The sequence below is a fragment of the Cannabis sativa genome, chromosome 3 (genome assembly GCF_029168945.1).
Source record: "Cannabis sativa cultivar Pink pepper isolate KNU-18-1 chromosome 3, ASM2916894v1, whole genome shotgun sequence".
NCBI lineage: Eukaryota > Viridiplantae > Streptophyta > Magnoliopsida > Rosales > Cannabaceae > Cannabis > Cannabis sativa.
The window spans coordinates 46,067,729-46,089,820 of NC_083603.1; positions in this window are offsets into that span (position 1 = coordinate 46,067,729).

The window sequence follows — 22,092 nt, forward strand, 5'->3', positions numbered from 1 at the left end:
CAAACACCCCTAATGTATACTAGTGCAACCACTCATGCATTGCACGTGTATGCGTGTATATCATTATATAAATTAAAATAGAATGAAGAATATATAAATTAAAATTTTACCAACTAATTTAAATCATGAAATCATGGCATAGTCCCCTTTTTAGGATTGGGGATCTCCTAATTAAAATGTTGTAAGACATGCCATCATAATAATATTATAAAATATATTTAAAAGTTCAGAATATTTGAAATACAGTTCCTAACAACTCAGCACCACTTGCCGAATAAGTTGATATGTATATTTGGTGGAGAAGATTCCTAACTCATGGTTGTCCAAACGTCTCTACCTATTACCTGCACCACATAGCACCCGTGAGTCACAAGAACTCGATTAGAAAAGTAATAACAATAATCATATAATTCATTATTCAAATATCATTATTTATACTAAGATAATTAGAATCAGACGATCACACATTACTCATAAGATAAAATCTAAATTATTACTAACTCTGTCATAATTAAATGCCAATATAGATATTCGGTAATACAAAACCATTATACTAATAATAGAAGTCATATTCATTTAATAATATAATTATATATGTTACCTCATAAAGTAACCATCTTTATTACATCACACTGCGTAATTAGGCAAGTCGATGCTTTGATATGATAATCTTGTATTGCATTTCTTAATCAAGCAAGCTCGTGTCATAGCTTGGAACCCATATATTGCATAACTGCATCACCTAATCAAGTTAGTGCGTGCCTTAACCTGGCACCCATGTATCACATCGCCTAATAAGACGAGCCCATGCTATAGCCTGACACTCACATGTCACTGCCGCTCATGCCTAATCAGGCATTGCCATAGGAAGAACCTAATAACGGTTTCAGTCTGTGTCGTATCGTGGCACTCACATGTTACTGTCACCCGTCCCTAATCAGGCACTGTTAACAGGAACAAACCTAACAACAGTTTCAGTTTATAGTCATGACTTTATAACGGTTGCCTCATAGACACAACCTGAATACCTCTCTCGGTATCCATATATCATATTGCATAATCAGGCAAGCTCACGTCATAGCTTGACATCCATATATCGCATCACCTAATCAAGTGAGCCCGCATGTCACATTGCTTGATCAGGCAATCTTTACATCATTGCCTAATAAGACAACCTTTTTATCATTACCTAACATGCAATCTTTTCATTACGTAACAATAATAATTGTGTCTTAATCTTAATATCAATCAATTCTCAACAATAATAATTGCATTGCAACATAACATGCTATGCAATACAATATATTTTTCTTACCTTTATTCTAGATTCATGCGTGTCAGCCAATCCAAGTGGAGAAACATTTTTGATGATCTCGGCCCTATGTCACAACAACGGTAATTCAATAAGTGCTTATCCTAAAATACTATTTAATATTCGCAAAGGACAACCTAGGGTTCCTACCGAACCTCACGGTATAAATACAATAAAATAAAACTTATATTTTGGCTCTAAAACATACACCATATTGTAGAGCTTGTCCCAGGCTTCAAAATGGTATATAGAACGTCTAAAATGGATACCCGAATGAAAAGTTATGACAAAAACACGTTTTCTAATTTCCTTGAAATTCTTAGAAACGGTTAACCGCTTCCCAACAAACCGGTTAACCGGTTGCACCAAGCGGTGGACCAATTCGTAATGGCAAGGGTCAAAAATCCTAAATTTCACACTCACTAGATACAAGAAATTAAATAGAAATTAAAATCTATCCAACTCATTACAAACTTCACAGGGTACATATATACCATAGATACAAGAATCATAACATAATAGAAATTAAAATCAAGTCCTTAAATAGAAAACGCCATTAATGTTTAGACTTAAGCTATAAAAAGTTCTAAACTTTATTTCTAACTCAAAATTACCTCAAATTCGACAAGTAAACATCGAAACTAGTCACATAGCTACTCAAGAACAATTCCATGAAGTTAGAATCTCCATAAGCCACTATATAAAACTAATTGTTTTCAACTTAAAACAAAATCAATTCTTATCTTAAGCTTTTCATCTTCAATGATTTACTATCCCGTTACTACCGGAGCTTAGAATCACTAGGTTACAAATTAAAATTAAAAAAAAATCGGATAGTGAAGGTGAGGGTTTTGTCGCACCAAAGAAGGAGAGTTTCGTTCGTATGTTTATGTTTTTAAAAAATATATATCTTAAGTAATAAGTTTTAAAATTTTGTTATTATTAATAATAATATAAATATTATTAATAAAAATTTATTTATAATAGTTATCTTGCTATTTTTTAATCACTAACAAATATTTTATCCTAGAGTATTTGGTCAACTCCGAGTACCTCAAAATACTTTCGGTAATTCTGAAATCAACTTATCCCAATAATCCTATCAATATTACTAACTAAAACTATTGTAATATTTTTAGCCTCTAATCGAATCTCCAGGATCGCCGAATCTGAAAATATTTTTATTTCACAAATAACTTACATCATATCCACATATTTTAAATAATTCCCCGCAATTAATAAATTACGCTTATTTATCCACTTATAGCAAAATTTATAATTTATGTCAAATTAAGTTAGTAAGATCATAATTCTACTCATTACTACCTAATTAATCCATAATATATATAATAAATCCTAATAACTCATAATTAGATTTATGGGATATTACAATTTATATATTCTATATAATTTTTATATATTTTCAATCAAAATTTAATATTTTTGTTGATTTTTTTACAACTTTTTATTAAAATAAAGTTTATTTTATCCCAAGTACATTGGAACATAACTGTAAAATTCAGGTCAAATATAGGATTGACTCTTTTTTCGCACCAAATTTAGCACAAAATTTACACCAGCCATTGGAGACCTTTTTGGTCATATACATTGGTCTTACTTGTTATTGTTATATTCAATTCCTTCCCCCACCAAATTGGGATTCACTTCTTTCTCCTTACCTGGAAGCGGCTAGGCTAAGAAGAGGAAGCAAATCTCTTTCTCCTCGTTGACTGGATAACGATCTTGTACATCAGTTCAGGTAGTTCGGGCAGCTGAGTCTTCTTTTCATCAGATAATGGATACTAAGATCAAGTTGGCACTCACATAGAAGTCAGAAAATGCCGCAGCCTCTCCGGCTTCAAGTGAGCCCGAAGTTTCAGAATTTCTTTCTTTTTTTCTTTATCGTGATCTCTTTTTTGTTCTAATTTCCTCCCTTTCTTGCTCATCAACCGAGAATCAAGATTCGATCAGTGTGAAGTATTGGTGTTGTTCATCAGTTTAGCAATCCACCGATGGAGAGTAAACGAAGGTTATTCATTTCGAATGGCACTAATCCTTGTATATTGATTGACCAGAATAAAAGATCGCAACCTGCAAGAATATGAGTATAATGATTTAAAAAAATATTTATTATTATATATTTTATTCGCGGGCCTCCTGTCTTACTTTCTTCCTTTCTCTCTTGAGTAATGGGGAGCGGGCTAATCCCTAAAAATGTTTGTTTGCTTGTCGTTGGGGAGAAAAATTTCTAACTCTTTTCCGGTATGCCGCTTAGCGAGGAAGGAGCGAAAGAACCAAGTGAACTCTAGTGGTCACGACCAGCTAAAGCTAAAGTTCCATTAAAGAGCGTTTCCACGGGGTAGAACCTTTTCAGAGAACATAAGATTTTTATGAGGCTGATCTTGAGCTGCCATCCAAGCACGAATACCCTCATTTAAGAGAATATTTTCGATGTAGAAAGTCTCAAACTCAGGATCTTACGCTGTAACATGGGCTAAATTTTACACAATAATAAATATCATTTTTTTATTTACTTTTTTGCCACTTATATAACTTTTTATACTTTTATTTATATATTTAATATAGTTTTTATATTTTTTCAATAGAGATTTAATATTTTTGTTGATTTATTTTATTGCAAGTGTATTGAAGCATAACTGTAAAATTTGCGTCAAATATAGTATTGACTCTTTTTTTTGCGCCAAAGTTAACACAAAATTTACACCAACCATTGGAGATGGCTTAATTCTATATTTTTTTTTTTTTTTAAAAAAAATAATTTTATTCCAAATGTATTGGAGCACAATTATAAAATTTGGACCAAATATAACACCAACTCATTTTTAAAGCCAAATTTAGCATAAATTTTACACCATCCACTGAAGATGGTCTTACATATTTTATTTTATTTTAAATTATGTGATACATATTCAATTGTATATGTACCAACAACTAGGGATGGTAAAATGAACCAGACACAATAACATGACTCGAAACTCACATAAAATTAATAAATGTGTTTGGATTTTTCTTAATTTGGTTTGGTTTATTTTTGGGTTAATATAACAAGTGTACTTATTAAACAAGTCATTTTCGAGTTGACATGCATAACCTAAAAATAACACGATAATAATCTATTTAAAAGTATATGTGTACATTTTTATATTTATTATACTATACGCAAATAATATTAAGTTAATTAAATATGATATAAACATTTGAAATTATTTATAAATGTGTCATGAACTCTAAATATATTAAGCTTGTTATAATTAAAATTAAACATAATTATTTTTATGGGCTATTTTAAAAAATATGGGTAAAATTATTAAGATTATAATAAATATAGCATAAAGAGTAAATGCTACTAAATATGGCATTATCTAATCAATCAAACTAAAAATATAAAAAAACCATATAAAACATTAAAAAAAAAATCTGAATTTAAGATTCATAAAAAATAAAAATTTAATTAAATTACTATAAAGAATATTAAAATTCCCTTCATATTTATTTTTTTAAAAAAATAAAATAAATAAAACTATAGTGATCACTGGAGTTGTCACTCGTGCCAGAAAAGTCACCAGAGTTTACTGCCGGCACCGGAAAAGTCGTCGGAGCCGCTGGTGCCGAAAAACTCGTCGGAGTTGCTGCTGGCGCCGAAAAAGTCGTTAGAATTAGCATTGTCGTTGGAAAAATCACCAAAAAACTGGTTTCTTGGTATTTTTTCGGTAATTTTACTTGTGACAATGCCAATTCCGACGACTATTTTGGAGTTTGATGTCGGTGCCAGAAAAGTCGCCGGAGTAGTTGTCGGTGTCGGAAAAATCGCCGGAGTTATTGCCGGTGTAAAATAAGTCGTCAGAATTGGCATTGTTGCCAGCAAAATCACTAGAAAAATCATCAAGAAAGTGGTTTTTTCATCAAGAAACCGGTTTCTTCACCAAGAAAGTAGTTTCTTCATCAAAGAACTAATTTTGTTACACAACAATAATATAGATTATGAAAACAAAACAAAACAAAAATGATATACAATGAAAATAATTAAAACCAATTTCATCAATCAACCAAATAGAGAAAAAAAATACAAAAAAAATTACCAAGAAACTGGTTTCTTCATCAAGAAATTGGTTTCTTTATGAAGAAAAAAAACCAGTTTCTTGGTGATTTTTCTGACAACAATACCAATTTCGACGAATTTCCTAGAGTTTACTGACGGTACTGAAAAAATCACCAGAGTAGCTGATGGTGTATTAGTCGTCAGAGTTGCTACCAACGCCAGAAAAGTCGTTAGAATTGTCATTGTCGTCAGAAAAATTACCGGAAAAATCACCAAGAAACTAGTTTCTTCGTCAAGAAACCAATTTCTTGATGAAGAAACCAGTTTTTTGGTGATTTTTCCGGCGACTATGCCAATTCTAACGACTTTTCGAAATTTGCTGTCAGTGCCGGAAAAGTCACCGGAGTAGCTGCTAGCATCAGAAAAGTTATTAGAATTGGCATTGTCAACAGAAAAATCACAAAGAAGAAACCGGTTTCTAAAGAAGAAACCGGTTTCTTGGTGATTTTTTCAGTTATTTTTCCAGCGACAATGCCAATTTCTACGAATTTTCTGGCACCGACAGCAACTCTGACGACTTTTCCGGCACTGACTGCTACTCCGACGACTTCTCCGGCACCGACAGCAAACTCCGATGACTTTCTCGGCATCAATGACAAATAAAACTTCCTAAACAAATAAAAATATTAAATATGAGATTTGAAAATCTAATTGCATATATATAGCATATCAAATACCACAAAAAGACCTAAAAACAAAAAAATACCATATAAATTAGTCAAACTTAAATGTGTCATATTTATTAAGAACTTTTAAAATTCCATAGTAAGTGTAATTTTCTCTATTTTTATAAGTGGATTAAATAGGTTTGATCAGGTTAACTATTAATAAATTCGTTAGGTTAATTAGATTTTAATTTTCAATACAATTTATAAATAGATTAGATTTAACATTTGTTTATAATTCTAAGTCCTACGACACGAACAAATTACCACCCCTACTACCAACAACTATGTGCCATGTACGGCGGTGGTTAGCGTGCCCCTTAGAAAAAAAAAAACTATTCTCTTTTTAATAGGGATAATTTGAAAATTACTATTTTTAATACATATTAACTAAATATAACTCTAAATAATTTTAATTGATTAATACTTTCTTTTTATTATATACCTTATTAAAATTAGAGTTCTCAAAAACACATAATAGAAATATAAATTATAAAATTGGGTATAAATTAAAAAATAATAAAATAAAAATTAAAAGAGAAAATAAAAAATAAAGTGCAATTTTCTCTTTTCTCAATATGCCACAAGTGTATAAAATTACCTTAAATAAATAGGCAGTGATTCATAATTCAAAAAGTTAAAACTATAAGAAAATTATGACATGTGTTATAGAAGTGACACAACTAAAAAGACTAATACTTCTTTTCCCCACTAGAAGGACTAAAAAACATAACTTGTACCTTTACTGTTCTGATGGCCATTATTGGGCTTTGTAGGGCCTTCTGGCCTTGGATCATGGCCCGTGAAGAAAACTTCTAAAGTTTTCATGAAGATAATGACTTTTTTGTCTGCCTTGATTATTACTCTTTTTCAAAAGCTAGTTGGGTTCTGGTTTTGGACCACAAAAGAGTAAACGCTTCGTAGGAATCTAAAAGAGCTAGTAAAATAAAAAAGAAAACAAAAAACGAATCTTTTTTTTTTTTGAACTTATAGTGAAATGCAAAAGTGATAACTGATAAGTAATGTTTGTGTACGTACTAACTTATTATATAATCATCATACATTCATACAAGTACAACAAGAACATTGCAATTATGATATTAGATGTATCCTTTAAGTTGGTATTTTATTAGAACTTGTTTTCTTGCAAAAAAAAAAAAAAGAAGAGTTGGTATTTTATTATAATTTCAATAATAATATGTCAAAATATCACTGTCAATAAACAATGATAATGATAATGATAGCTTAACAATGAGTAAAATCATGCAGTGGAACAGAGTTAGGAAACAAAAACAAAATAAAGTAATAGGTTTGGACAAAAATGTGAGAGATTATTACACATAGAATAGCAAAGGGTTTGTAATTTTGTGAAATTATATATGTCAATTTATTATATATATATATATATATATACATATATGTTTAGTAGCTAGTTTGGTTGGTTAGTGATAGTGATAGAGACTGAGACAGGACCAGCCATGACTAATGCGGATGATTATGGGTGGTGGTTGGGTGGGTGTGGGTCTGGCTCCTGGTTCGCCTTTTAGTTACCCAAATACAAAGTTAAAGCTTCACAACACAACACACCACAGCATTTTTTATTTTATTTTATTTTTTTTCTCAAAACCCAAAAGAATGAAAAAAAATTAAGGTAGCTATTTCGAACACTACTATAATAAATTCTTATTTTATATCAAACTTTATTTATATATAAAGAACTTCATTTGTATGTGCAAATATGTACATGTAAACGTTTTTTATAGTTTGAAGAATTTGGATAATACCAAAGGTATGCAAATAATAAATAAATAAAAGAGAAACAACGAATACTCTACTACTTAGAATGGCGAGTATTCAAAGGAAACTGCTAAAACAATTGAACAATTGAAAAAATAAAATAAACACAAGAAATATAGTAGTTTAGTTAGATTTCGGTCTGCTTAGTCTACTGTTGTAAATAATGTCTGCTTAGTTTATTCATCTTGGATCACTCCTTTATATAGAATGCAAGTATCCTTTTAGTTATACATAACTGATTGGTTATAGAACTGTTTTACAATAAATAACAATATTAAATCAGAATAAATGTAAAAGAATAAATGAAGAACAATTTAATCCGTTCTAATAAATGCAGCAACGTATGCGACCTATAGGGTGCCAGTTGCCTGTTCATATTCTCGCACAAGCTCGCAGGCTTTGGGTGCGTTCTATATTCTTAAAAGGGCTAATGAGCCTCTCACTAGGATGTTTGCATTCTATCTAAGTCGCATTGACGGACATCTTGTGTGTCGACAACATGAGACGCGCAAGTCCTTATCGATTTATCGAACATGTTTCGTTATTTGGACCAATCGTTATGTAAAGAAGCGATCTTTACTTAGTTGCAGGAGAAGGCTACTTAGTCATCGCATATGTTTTGATATATGCACAGGTTGTATAAATCCCTCTCGGTCCTACTTATCTTATACTACGCAAGGCATAGTATGCGACTAGACCCTGTCAAGGCTGCATCATCTCGCGAGTTTTGTTTAAGCGAGGCCAACTCTCGGAAAGTCATTAATTAATAGCTCATCCATCCCTTAAGGATTGGATCCACATGTCAATTTTATAGGAGACTGATCTCGAGTTTCTAGGCAAAAAATTCGTACTATAATACTTTTCAATTCCAATTTGTTAAAATTAGATCCTCTAATATAACCTAAGTTTTATAAGCAAATTCTTGAGTATGAAATTACAGACCTACCCTCAACAAATTACATCTTACAACAAAAAAGAAACACAAGACATAAAGACAGTTACAAAGACATTCTCAACCAGATTCAAGAAACAACAGTTACAAAAACAATTACAATAAGAAATCTCTAGGGCTCAAATAATTACAGCTATAGATAAGTTCACAGATCTTAAAGGATACACTTTTTCAGTTTGTAACATAGAGCCGTTGAGAGAGAGCTTTTCCAGTAGAGAGCCATTGTAAGAAAGAGAAAACACTTTGTGTGTTATTTTCTCAGTGTGTATTTGCAAAAGAGAGAAAAAGAGAGAGTTAGTAACTTGTAAAATGAGAGAAAAACAGTGAGAACAAAAAGAGACAAAATTGTAATCTTTACTTGATATGTTGATGAATGAAGATAAGGACTACTTTGAGGAGAGCTTGATGAAGAAGTAGCCATTACTGGGCGAACTCCTAGAATAATTTTAAGTGTTGTCTTTGCACTATTTGTTTTCTCATAACCCTAACTTTTTGATTTCTCTGATATTTTGTTTGTATTATTGTTCTTGGTTTTGGGTTTGGTGTGGTGAGATTCGGCGAAGAAATTTTTAGGTTCATTGTGTTTTGTCGAGAGTTTAGGGGTGAGCTTTTGGGTTTGAGTGGCCTTGTATTTCTGGGTTTGAGTTTTACCGTGAGTGAGTTTTTTCGGGTTGAGTTTTTGAACCGTGGCTGAGAGAACCTTAGAAACCTCACCCTTGTGTGCAACTATTGTTAGAGGAAAAGAAAATAAGAGAGACCATTAGAACCCCAACCTTAGAAAGAATCGGCAACAAGAGTATGAGAAGAAGAAGAGAAACATTATAAAACCCAAGAAATCATTAGAACCCTAACCCTAATTTTTTTTTTTTGGAGCGACTATTTGATAGAGAAGAAGTTTAAAAAGATTTGAACTTGGAATAGAAAAGAGTGATTATTGTAGGAAGAAGAGCTTCAAGGTTAGAAATATTACCTTATATATCTAGGGTTAAGTGATTAGGGCTTCCTTTATTTTCTTTGGTTGAATTGCTATATTAGGCCGAGCCAAGTTGAAGTGTGAAAAGAGTTTTGTTGTGTTGTTTGGAAGATTGTGTGTTGGGCCGAACTAGTAGTGAATGGAGTGTAATATCCCAAAAAGATATAATAATATTTAATTGAACATATTTTATTAAATATGTAAATATTTGGACATTAGAGTAGAATTATGATCTAACTTAAGCTAATTATGAGTTAATTAGTGAAATATTGAGTAAATGAATAAATAAAACATAATTTATTAATTGTGGAGATTTTATCAGATTATATGGGTATTTTATATACTATTTTTGAAATAAAATATTTTCGGGTTTAGCGATCGTAGAAAATCGACGGGTTGGTAAGAAATATTACGACAACAATGGAATGTGATACATTGGAAATATACCGGACTAGTTTAGAAAGTTGAGTTGTCGGTTTAATCGGGATAGCTAGTGAATTGTAACGTCCCCATTTCAAGCCTCCATTGGGCCTTACACCCACAGAACGAATGGCTCTTATACACGAGTACGTCACTCTGGCTGCTTCATGGACTGATGACTGACCCTACAGACCAACACGAGTGTTTCCAGCGTGCTTTGTCCTCACTCGCACGCATCTTGGGAAAACTTCCCAGGAGGTCACCCATCCTAAAATTTCTCCAAGTCAAGCACGCTTAACTGTGGAGTTCTTTCGTGATGGGCTACCGAAAAACAAGATGCACCTTGTTGATATAGGTAGTACCAATCAATCCATTTAAGCCAGCTTCAACTGTGTAGTCCCATACCTACACAGTGTCAGAATCATCCCACTTGGCCTTCCCCAGGCGGTGTAGGATTGCACAGCTTACCCGGTATTTCCCCTTACGGATCACAGGACTACTGATTGTCACAATCACCCCCCCCCCTTACGGGGTCCGACGTCCTCGTTGACCACACTTCCGGCTGGATCAAGGCTCTAATACCATTTGTAACGTCCCCGCTTCAAGCCTCCATTGGGCCCATATTCCATGCACATATCTAAACTTAATGTTGTCAAACATAACTAGAAGATCAGTTAAAATCAATGTGAAAGGAAAGACCAATAGAGGTGGGGGCTAAGGATGTATGTTCCGCGGACCCACAGATGGTTGATATTTTAGAAAATCCAATAGTAGTTAAGGCAAAATATTGGGGCGTCACATGAATGACCCAAATGCCCCTACATTATATTATAGCTTATGTATTGTTGGAGGGGTAGAATAATCATTTGATAAGATTTTAAATTTTTGTCTTATGTGAATTTTTCTAGCTGAAATAAGTTATTAATATTAGATTGATTATTTAGTTTATTTACTAAATTGATAATTAAGGTTAGTCAACAAAGACAAAAATAAGAGTTATCACCAAAACCTTTATCTTTCTTCCTTCCTCTCACCTTCGAACCCTAAAGACCTAGCTGCAACCAGAGTTTTTCATCACAACTCAGTCAATCCTTAGCTGATTAAACCAACTTTAGGGGTTGTACAAGATTGGAGGTAAGTTCTATATCCTTCCCTTTTGATTTCTTAGGTTGTAGGTTAAGTTTTGATGAGTTCTTATTTGATTTCAGGTCTATAAGAATTTTTAGAGTTTAAGCATACTTTTAAGTTTTAATTCAAGGTTGTTTGAGTGTGTATTGAGTAATTCTTTGACGGTTAAGTTTGATTGGAGTGAATTGAGTTCAAGAACTCAATAATTCACTCATCTATGGTGAATTTGTAATTTTGGGGTGATTCTATGTTTTGAATGTTTAAATACATTGTATTTGTGATATAGAACTGTTCTGTGAAGTTTGAGAACAATTGGTTAGGTTTGGAGCAAGTTTTGGGACTTTGAAATTTTTTCAAGTTTCTGTTATAGTGAACTGGAATTCTGGATGGTACAAGGCTGTACCAACCAGAATTCTGTTTGGTCAGTTTTTTGAGAATCGCCAATTTTTGTATTTTGACCATAACTTTTCACTCGGGTGTTCATTTTAGATATTCTATATACAATTTCGAAGCTTATGAAGAGCTCTACTGTATGAAACATAAATTAGAGCAAAAATATGTATCTTATTTTAGGATGTTTTCACCATAAGATTCGGTAGAAAATTTTAGGTGATTATATGCAGGTATTAGACGGTGTTTTGGAGTAAGCACTTATTGATGTACCGTTGTAGTGATATAGGACCCTGGATTGTCGAACATTGTTCCACTCAGATTGGCCCGCACACTAGATTATTGGACTGAGATAAAAAACTATTTGCACTGCTAAGCACGTTAAGTAAGAAATGATTATTATCGTCTGTGGCTTGATTATGATCCAGGTAAAGATACAGTCATTACCGTTATTGAGAATGAGTGGAGATACGGTCATTACCGTTATTATGAATGAGTAATTACTCGTTTGAAATCAAAGATAGGTTTCTTACTTATCGATTGCTTTATTGGGCAACGATAGTGATATACGTAGTTCGTGGGCAATGAGTGGTAATGATGCCTTATGAAGCATCAAAGTCGGTTTGTCATATAAGACAAATAATTATTTATGTGATATTGGTTATGAAATGAATAATTCCTTATACTGTGTGATGCGTTCATAAGTTGTGCATTGTTATGATATTATATTTTATGTGATGTTTGAATTTTACTTATTTTTTTTACTGAGTCCTTGTGACTCACGGGTGCTCTATGGTGCAGGTAAGAGTAAAGGAAAGCTGGACCAGCCATGAGTCAGAGGTCTCTCGGCAATGTACATATCAGTTGTCGTGGTTTGGCTCTCAGTGGATATGATTTATCTTTTGGTTGTATTTTGAAAGTGTAACATTATTTTTTAACAGTTGTTTTGCAACTAGTTGTGAAAGTTTATAAACCAAGGGATTCCCGAAACTCGAGTATTTTGTAAGAAAAGTTTTAGTTATGCAATTAAGTTATTTTATTAAAGTTTTAATTAAATCACATTTTTTTAAAACTGTTAGTTTAATATTATAAACTAATTAATAAAAATACACACACGGTGTCCCTGCGGGATAAGGTGTTACAACATGGTATCAGAGCGACCAAGGTTTAAAAATCTTGAAAAGTGGCTTGATATGTACATTGGCTGCGAAGACTCGTTCAACTCATGGTTCAGTAAGTGTCAATTGTTAGTTGATTACTAGATTATTTGTTAATTGCTTGAGTTATTTGCTTACTCAAAATGTATGAGTTATGGTCGGCTTTGATAAAGATTGTTAAATATGTATATGTATGTACGGTAATGCTTATTAGCATTGACTTTGGTATGGAAGATACTAGATATTGGGAAGTTATAGTCACAGGTGTATTAGATTATGCACCCAAGGCGATCTAGTAGGGTCAATCGCGAGCTTTCTTGGCTCGGGGTTGTCGGTGAGGGTGCAAATCCACCACTACTGCAAAATTGGGAACAAATGTACATCGCGATGCAAGAGACCATCCAAAAACAAGGTGAACAGATCAGAGAATGTAGAGAGCAGCAAGCTCGGTCTGCTCTAAATCCTAATCCTAATCCTCTAGCACCATTAGTAGTGCCACATGATGTGGGAAATCGTCTAAAGCCGTTGTACAAGCAGTTCAGGAAGTAAAATCTGCCAGTGTTTGAAGGTGGTGTTGATCCACTTAAGGCGGAGCAATGGATGGGAATGATAGCATCCATCTTTAACATTATGCGTGTTAAGGGTAACAATCGGGTTGGATGTGCTATCTTTATGTTGTGCAAGGATGCCCGTATTTAGTGGAAATTAGTATCTCAGGATCATAATCTAGCTAACATGACCTGGGATGCCTTTCGGATTTTTATTTTCTGAAAAATATTATAATGAAACCATTCAAGCGGCTAAGGCAGAAGAGTTTATACGGCTAACTCAGGGCAGCATGACGGTGACAGAGCATGCCACCAAATTTGATTGGTTGGCAAAGTTTGTCTCTAATGAAGTGGCCACTGAGGCTGCTAGAAAGGCCAAATTTATTCAGGGGTTGGAAGAGCATATCACTCGGGATGTAGTTGTAGCCGCTAAACGACCAGGAGTTGTTCGAACTTATGCTCAGGTGGTTGAGCTAGCCCTTGCTGCTGAGGGTGCAGAGGATCAAATTTGGAAGAGAAACAGTATGAGAAGAGATTTGTGGAAACAAACATCTAATGTCAGTTCTGGTAAGGGTGCTAACTCTAATGATTGTAAGAAAAAACCTAACGACCCACCAGTTACGGGTCCTAACAAGAGATTCTAAGGTAATCAAGGTTTCCGACGAGGTGGAAACGAAAACTGGAGAACCTATCCAGAGTGCCCGAGGTGCAAGAGACGCCATCAGGGTGAATATCAAGCTCGAGCTTGTTTCCAGTGTATGTAGAAGGTAGAGAATTGTTAGTCAATTTAATTGAATCAAATTTAGAAAATTTTGATGTTATACTGGGAATGGATTGGCTAGAAAAGTACCACGCGACCATTAATTGCAAAAGAAAGATGGTAACTTTCGAACCTAAGGGTGAGGACCCATTTGTGTTTGTGGGCAGGGTTCAAGGATCCCAAATTCTAATAATCATAGCGCTTAAGGTAAGAGATTTGTTGTGGAATAGATGTGTCGCATTTCTAGCCAGTGTGGTGGACACCACGAAGGAAGTATTGATGGGATCGGAACATGTTCTGGTGGTCTAAGAGTTTCTAGATGTCTTTTCAGAGGAGCTACTGGGGTTACCACCGAAGCGGGAGATTGACTTTGAAATTAATTTGATACCAGAGGGAAAACCTGTATCTAAAACTCTATATCAGATGGCACCTGCAGAGCTGAAAGCGTTGAAGGTTTAATTACCAGGTATGTTGGACTTGAAATCTACTAGACAGAGTACCTCACCTTGGGGTATGCCAGTTGTGTTTGTAAAGAAAAAGGATGGAACATTGAGGATGTGTATCGACTATAGGGAATTGAATAAGTTGACAGTGAAGGACAAGTATCCTTTGCCAATGATAGATAATTTGTTTGATCAGTTACAAGGAAAGACCGTCTTTTCTAAGATCGATATTTGATCTGGTTACCACCAGCTGAGGATTCGAGAGGAGGATATTCCCAAGATAGCTTTTCGTACCCGATATGGATACTATGAATTCTTGATGCTGTCCTTTAAATTAACTAATGCTCCGACGACATTTATGGACCTGATGAACTAAGTTTTCAAATATTTTCTAGACAATTTTGTAATTGTCTTCATTGATGACATTTTGATCTTCTCTGATGCAGAAGAGGCACATGAGAAACATCTTCGAATGGTGTTGCAACGTCTTCGGGAGCATAAGCTTTATACTAAATTTAAGAAATGCGAGTTTTGGCTGCTTCAAGTAAGCTTCCTAGGTCATGTTGTGAACAAGGATGCTATCCTGGTGGATCAAGTGAAGATTGAAGCGGTTCGAGATTGGCTTCGACCCAAGTCTGCCACTGAAGTTAGAAGTTTCCTGGGATTAGTAGGATACTACAAAAGGTTCGTTGAAGGGTTTGCCAAAACTTCTACACCCTTAATGGAATTAACCTGAAAGGAATGTAAGTTTGTTTGGACTAATAAATGTGAAAGTAGCTTCCAAGAGTTGAAGCAGAGGTTAAATACTGCACTAATGCTAACCTTGCCAATCAATGATGAGAAATTTTTGATTTATTGCAATGCTTCAAAACAAGGGTTAAGTTGTGTTTTTATGCAGTCTGGTAAAGTTATTGCCTATGCGTCTAGGAAACTGAAGGACTATAAACAACGGTATCCCACACATGATATTTAATTGGCAGTGGTGGTTTTCACTTTGAAAGTTTAGCATCATTATTTGTATGGCGAGAAATGCGAAATTTACACGGATCACAAAAGCCTCAAATACTTTTTTCACTCTGAAGGATTTGAATATGAGGTAGTGACGATGGTTGGAATTGGTTAAGGACTATGACTGCGAGATCTTCTACCATCTTGGAAAAGTAAATGTGGTAACAGATGCTCTAAGTTGAAAAGGTCCAGGACAAGTTTATGAACTGAAAAAGATCTCACCAGAGTTGGCAGAGGATATGACCAGAGCAAAGATTGATTTTGTAGTTGGGAAACAAGCCAATATTACGTTACAGTCTAATTTGTTGGAGAGAATCTAGACAAACCATTAAAGTGACCCAGAACTATAAGAGTATAAAAAGAAGCTTGAAGTTGGGTCAGCAAAGGATTTCTCAATTTCATCAGATGGGTTATTGTGGTATAAAGGCAGGGTTTGTGTACCAGCTGACGATAGTATTAAACAGGAGATTCTAGACGAATCTCATACCACGCCATACTTATTACATCCAGGGACAACTAAAATGTATCAAGATGTAAAAGTCCTGTACTGGTGGCCAAATATGAAAAGTGATATAGTAAAATTATAGTACATTACTCATTTACTCTCTATCATTATTAATTATATATCTCACTATATATATAATATGCATGTTTTTCTTTGTTGTATTGGCGTAATTTATTGTTTAATTTATCAATTTTTTTTCCCGAACTTTGACATGTACTAAATCGTGCTCCCTGAACTTTTTTGGCCGTTAAAAATTTCCCTTGAACTATTAAGATTGTTTACGGTGTTTTTAATTATTGAATGTTTCTTTTATTAGGTAGAAAAATATTGAAATTAGGGGTGAGAATTGGTCGGTTTGGTCGGTTTTTTTCTATATAAAAATCTAAAATTCAGTTTTCGGTTTGGATTGGTGCAATCCGAAAACTGACTGACCAATCCAGAACCTATATTAAAACTGACCGTTTTGAACCTCGATTTGGTCGGTTTAAACCGCCCAAACCGATTTTTTTTTTTTTCAAAAAATAATCTAATTTATTCTATAAATATATTATTCTATATTTTACAACTATAAACATACAAATTAATTGTTCAAAAACTAATTATTTTATTCTTTTTAACTTTAATATTAATAAAAAAAAATATAGTATTTTTTTTATATTATTAGTAACTATAATACATGAAAAAAAAACTTAATAAATTAAAATATATATGTATGACGGTCGGTTTCGGTTTTTTCCGTTTAATGGTAGTTTTATTCGTTAGCGGTTTTTTCGGTTTTTGGTTTCATCAGTTTCGATTCTAACGGTGTTCGGTAGGTCGGTTTGAACGATTTTTTCACTTTTCTTTTGAATTTAATGCTCACCCCTAATTGAAATGAATCAAATTATATGATGGTAATGGTGTACGATAGAAACCTATATCTTTTATGTGTGTACTCCAGCTGGTTATAGACTTTTTCCAACTCTAGAGGGCTTTTGTCTCCATTATGCCACTCTTTTATTCTATTTCTCCCATTTTATTATCCAATTATCCACCCTTAATAATAATATATTGAGAAAAATTAACAATGAACACACCTTCAACTTATACACTTAAATTATTTAATATTAATGATAATTTTTAAGTAAAAATTACATCATATTTAATTATATATTATAGATTATAGTGTATAATAATTTGAATACAGAAAAAGTATAATATCTCATAAAATTAATAAAATTTCCAAAGCTATGAACCTGTTTTTAATTATTGTATTTTATTCTCCAACCCAACCACTACTCTATCTAGTGATAGTGACTATGTGAGTATGTGACATTGATTTGTATAAAATATGTATAAATGTACGTTATAAGTAGCTTTGTCCATGTGTTTGGACAGCATTAATTTGTATATTTAATAAAAAACAAACGTCCATGACTCCCTCTTTATTTGGAACATTTATCCAAATCTCATTCACTCTAATTAAAAATATTTAGAATCTACGTCAAATCTAGTTGTATAATCCGCCCTAAATTAAAAAACAACATAAGTTATGATAGAATAATCTTTTTTATTTACAAAACATAAAATTATTCCCAACACTCAAATAAATAATAATTGTAACACTTTTTTTTTTTTTTTGAACTTTTTCATTTTTACACTTCTAAACATTTTTTTTGTATTTTTACAGAATTCTACATTGAAACCCCTATTGCAACTAGCGCTGCAACCTAAATTGCAACAAAAAATCGTAGAGAAACTCCTATTGCAACTAGCGTTGCAACCATTTTAGAAACTCAAACCGTAAGTTTAAAAAAAAAATAAAAAAAATAATATATGGGGTAATTCCTTTTTTTTTTTAGAAAAACATAATTCATTAAGATAAATACACTATCATAAAAGAATTCAAAAATCGTAGACAAGCATCTGTCCAAACATAATCCCCTAAACTAGTAACAAAGTTTGTCAGTGTGTGGGCAACACCATTCGCCGAACGCGAAATGGCGCTGCAAGACCAACCACCAACATCAGCTAATAAAAAATAGATATCTAATAAAATAGATTGAAAACTAAAATTCATGTGAAGCTTATTAATCCAACCAATTGCCACTGTAGAATCACTATTAATAATGGAGATATTGAAACCATATTAATGCGCAAGAGTCAGGCCCAAACGAATGGAAAGTAGCTTCGCCACATTAACAGAGAAATCACCTAACACACCGGATGAACACGCCACCCAAACTACACCCGCAACATCCCGTATCACTCCCCCCATCCGACAAAACCCCTCTCTGGTACCACCGAAGTTAGTCGCTAGAGCAAAGGAATCAGGCAGTGGTGGTATCCATCGAGTAGGTCGGTTTGTAACTGGGTTTGTAAGGCCCAATCCTAAATGAAGGCCTTGTCTACCATATTCCTTAAACTCCAACATGTGATTATGGGCTAACTTTGGGACAACATCTAATCTCGATTGCTTGTGACCAAATACTACTGAGTTTCAATCATACCAAAGCCACCAAAGAGTTGTCATCAACAATTCAAAAGCCTCACGAGATAGCATGTCAAAGAGAAATAGGAGAATTTCTTGCATTGGTCCATGAACACATCGACAGAGTACTGACCACACCCCCAACCGATGCCTTACTGGAATCAAACCCGAACAGGAAAAAAGAGCATGCTCGGGAGTTTCAGTTTCTTCTCCGCATTGTTAACAGCAAAGAGGTACCTGAACTTTCCAGGAGATAAGTTGTGTTGCTACTGATAACACCAAATAGAACATACGCCAAACAAAATTTTTCACCTTTGGTGTCATAGCAAGATTCCCTACTCCATTCCACCAACGAATTAGCATGGTTAAATTGGCAACTCCCTCCTCAACCTAGAGCGACCACGCCAATGAGTAGTCACTCTTAACATTACAAACCCCGTCTCGATCATAGTGCTAGTACCATCCATCTTTTACCTCTCGCCTCGCTAATGGAATAGACAGAATTATGTCCACATCCATTGACAAAAAAACCTGTTGAAGCTTCACCACATCCCAAGCACCAGAGGGAAGGATAAATTCACTCACGTGACAAGCATCATTAATCCTCCTCGTTATTAGCTGAAAAGACATCTGATGCGGGAGCCATGGGTCCTTGAATGCCCAAACTTGTGTTCCATCACCAATGGATCTTTGAAGACCGTATTTAGGCAAATCCATTCCCCAGATCAAGCTTGACCAAAGATGAGACGAACCATTCTTTCCAGTGGCCTCTAGGATAGAGCAATTTGGAAAATATTTATGTTTAAAAATTTGAGCAGGCAAGGAATCTGGGTATAGAAATAATCTCCACACTTGTTTAGCCAACAGAGATTGATTAAAAAGTTGAAAATCCCAAAATCCTAGCACGCCCATCGCGTTAGGCTGACATACCTCTTTCCATTTCATCTAAGAAATCTTTCTTTGATCCCCATATGAACCCCACCAGAATTGTCTAATAATAGACTTTAATTTTTCACAAGTTGTCGTCGGGAGCTTAAAGACACTCATCATATAAGTTGGAATAGCTTGTTGATAACTCTATGGTACAGAGTTATTTTTTATGCTTTAAACTAAAAGTATTGTGAGAAGAGTAGTGAAAATGTGTTTGTTTGCTTAATTTTAGTTAGTTTTAGTGTTATTTTCTATTTAGTAAGCTAACTTTCAAGTCTTGTAAATATTGATATTGTTAGGTGTGATTTTCCAATTAATTGTGCTTGTTTGTTGTTGAAAAAGGAAGCAAGGAAGAAGTGGAACATAAGCTGAAATTGAGGCAGATTGCTGAAGCAATGTTGAAGCGAATTCAGCATTCTGGCAGTGGCGTAGAAACACGAGTTTCACTTATCCACCTCAGCAAATTCGGCCAAGTCACTCAAAATACACCAGCTGGCTGTTGTGGAAGGAGAGGGACTAAACCTAGTGAGCCAAAGTGGAAAAGATTGGGCTTCTATTTTGGGGTATGAAATTTTGTACCCTAAAAACCCAACACCTAAAAGAAGAGAAAAGAAGGGAAGTACATCTCCATCTTCCATCATCCTCAAGGACGGGCAGCTGCCATATTTCTTGAAGAGGAGTAATTGCAGCAAGTACACAGCAGAAGAAAGAAGAGAGTTGGACCAACCTTTTGCGTTTGAATTTTCTTTTACTTCCTCTTAATATTGTTCTTTCTCTTCTCTTTTCTTTGTGTTTGTACTTAGCAATTAGAAGAAACTTGTTGAACTAAAAAGAGGCAGCAGCCATGATTGAACTATTTCGAATTTGGATGTTATTTTTTGATTTGAATATGAGCTAGACTTTTGAGGTGGCTATGAACTTCTATGTTGGGTATGATTAATTTTTAAGCTTACTTTAGTATTTTTGCCTTTGTTCATTCAAGTGGGTTTCATTTTTATTTGATTGTTGTTTCTTGGCCATTAATAACAATTTGCTAAGCTAGATCTTGTTCCGGAAGGGCTAGATCTAGTAGTTCAACTTGAATGGAGCAAGTGAAAACCTAGATTTAGGCTTTTCTTTGTAAGTAGAATAGGAATATTTCATTTACCTTCCATAACTTACAAAATTAATGTTTGAATAGTGTTCTACTTGCTGGTTTGATATAGGAATATATTGAGCTAAATGGTAGAATTAAATTTGTGAGTGTTAGAAATTCTCACAAGCATAGAGGAATTTTTTTGTTATCTCTGTGCAGAATGCTAGAGTAATGCTGAACCAATGCTGTAACACCTAGGAAAAAACCTGACTAGAAGGAATTAGCTATTCAAGCCATTTTTACAATATTACATTTTTTTTTATCTTGCAAGCAATTTTTCTAGCAGCAGTAGTTTTGAATTTAGCAAGTTTAATTCATGTCATTTTTAATTTTGAATCATTACTCAACCATTTGCATGTTATTTCCTCTTACTTTAAGTTGAAATTAGTTGGTTTTATATCAAACTTTGTTTGCAATACCCGTGGAGACGATCTTACTTATCACTTTATTACTTGTTTGACTACGTATACTTGCGTACACAATTTTCACAACACTTGTTGGATAGATTTGATAAGTACCTCTCTCCCACCAGCTGAAAAGAAACTTTGTTTCCACTCGCGAACACGTTTCCTAACCTTCTCACAGATCCCCTCAAATGCCCGCTTTTTGTTTCTACCAATCACTGTAGGCAATCCCAAGTACTTATCATGAGTAGTCATTGATGTCAACCCTAATACTCTCAGAACCCCATCTTGATACACCTGTTGTACATTCGAACTAAAAGTGATAGTAGACTTCTCAAAGTTTATCTTCTGACTAGATGTAACCTCATAAGTTAGAAGGATACACTTTATAATTCCAGTATCAACTCTATTAGCCCTACCAAACACAAGGCTATTATCCACAAAAAACAAGTGAGTAACTCGAGGTCCTATCCTAGAACACCTAAATTCCATCAGATTAGATCTGGCCTCTATAGAACAACGAGGACAATGATTCTGCACAAAAAAGTAATAAATAAGGAGATAAAGGACACCCCTTTCGTAACCCTCTTGTTGGAATCACTCAACCTTTAGGACGACCATTGATTAAAAAAGTTTACTCTAGTGTCGTCACACAGTCCATAATAACCCTAATCCAACCCTCAATAAAACCAAATTGTCGCATCATACTGGCTAAGAACCTCCATTCCACCCAACCACATGCTTTACTCATGTCAAGCTTGAGCGCCATAAATCCTCTTCTGGAGTTATTTCTTTTAAACAATGAATAAAGTAGCTCAAAACTAACCATAATGTTGCCATTTATCGAGCATCCTGGGACAAATGCACTTTAGAAAGAAGAGATGGGGGCCAAGAACATTTTTCATCCTCAGTGATAAAGCTTTTGTAACAATTTATACATTACATTACATTACAAAAAGCAATAGGTCGATACTC